The sequence below is a fragment of the Suncus etruscus genome, chromosome 13, assembly GCF_024139225.1.
Source record: "Suncus etruscus isolate mSunEtr1 chromosome 13, mSunEtr1.pri.cur, whole genome shotgun sequence".
Lineage (NCBI taxonomy): Eukaryota > Metazoa > Chordata > Mammalia > Eulipotyphla > Soricidae > Suncus > Suncus etruscus.
This window is the reverse complement of record NC_064860.1, coordinates 45961397-45963349: the sequence shown is the minus strand read 5'-3', so window position 1 is coordinate 45963349 and position 1953 is coordinate 45961397.

The following is a 1953-nucleotide window of genomic DNA, read 5'->3' as shown; positions in this document are numbered from 1 at the left end:
CATAGAATAATATAAACTCCATAAATCAAGGTAAAAGCACCAATGAGGATATTTAAAATGGAAAAAATCAATGAAATTCAGAAAAGAAGGAGAAATTGTCAAATAAAATTCATTGAACTAAGATAAATACAGTAGATGAACAAAAAATACAGTAAAAAACTAGACAGACAAAAGACAGAAGCTGAAGAATCCTCATGAGTTTGAGGATAAGATTGAGAAAACCATTAACAAAGTACAGATAATAAAGAATGGAGAATTATTTTATAATAACTTTTATTTTGAAAAAAAGTGGATTACAAATCTTTCACAGTAATATTTTAGGTACATAGTGACATTGAATCAGGGACATTTCTGCCACCAATGGTCCTCCCTCCACCCCTGTTCCCAGCATGCATCTCATATCACCCTCTTTTACCCCCTAGGCTGCTAGTATAAGTGGTCCCCTCTGAGTTTGGCTTGTTGTAGATTGGGTATCGATTCTGATGTTGTTGGCTTTGAATTTGGTGTTTATATGACTATTTGGTCTTAGTGCCATCTATTAAGGGAAAGAATGAAGATTTTTTTTAAATAAAGAATGTAAGAGATTGTTGAAATGACATTAAAAGGAATATCACTTGTATCCTAGAAATTCCAGAATGAGGAAAGAAATGCGCAAAAATCTTTACTGAGGAAGTAATTAAAGAGAACATCCCTCAAACTGAGGGGAGACACAACCCAGTCCCAGGAGACCCAGTATTCTGCTTAAAACTAATGTAAACAGGTGCAAACCAAAACTTATTGGCATTGAAATGATGAATGAAAAGATAGAGATGGACTCCTAAATGCAGCAAAATAAAAACAAAAATTCTTCAAATGGTAAAAATAGATGAAAACCTCATATAGACAGTGGAAGAAGAACATGGACCACTCGTGGTAGGTATAGGGTGTATACCCTTAAACAAAAACATTGCATTGTTAAACTAATAATACTATAAGAAAAATGAATATAGTATAGATGCAGTACAGATACAGATGCTGCATATAGAGATAAAGATAGAGTTATGCCAAGGTGTGGTGCAAGTTATCTTTCATTACAGAGAAAATAATTACAGCCCTTTGAAGAAATGGAATTTAAGCTATGTGGCTAATAGACAAAACCAAAGAAAATATCTATGACAAAAACACTGAAACATTCAAGTAATATATAATATATATGATATATATAATGTTTTCTTCATTTGCTTTAGCATCAAATCTATAGCCTATTAATCTAAATTATCTAAATGATAAAAATTATATAAAATGGAGAAATATAAAAAAGATAAACATAATACAAAATGTTTTAAATAACACTGAAATTAAAAATACTTTTTCCTTATAATTTTCTTTCTTTTTTTTTGTTTTTGTTTTTGTTTTTGGGTCACACCTGGCAGCACTCAGGGACTACTCCTGGCTCTATGATTGGAAATCACCTCCGGCAGGCTCAGGGGACCATATGGGATGCCGGGATTCAAACCATCGTCCTTCTGCATACAAGGTAAACACTCTATCTCCATGCTATCTCTCCGGCCCCTCCTCATGATTTTCTAAATAAGTCTCAATAAAATTATTTTGCTTCACAACTAATGAGGAGGAAGAGGAAGAAGAGGGGGAGAAGAAAAGATAGAAGAGGAGAAAGAGAAGTTGTGAAAAAAGGAGAAAAAAGAGAATGCTGTAAGATTCAATTCCAACCCATCAACCCATTTTCTACCCCTATTTCTGAGGAATTTCAGTGATGTTGATCTTATTGTTTACTCCAACAAAAATTAGACTGGAAACCCCTAACCACTCTTAAAATCATTTACTTAACAAAATTGAAATTGAATTATTTCCCACAACATATTTGTCTCAAAGATCTGGGAAGTATCTAATTTAACAATATTAGTGCTTCAGTCTCTGTGGAAGGGTAAGGACTAAACCTCATTTAATGTCTTG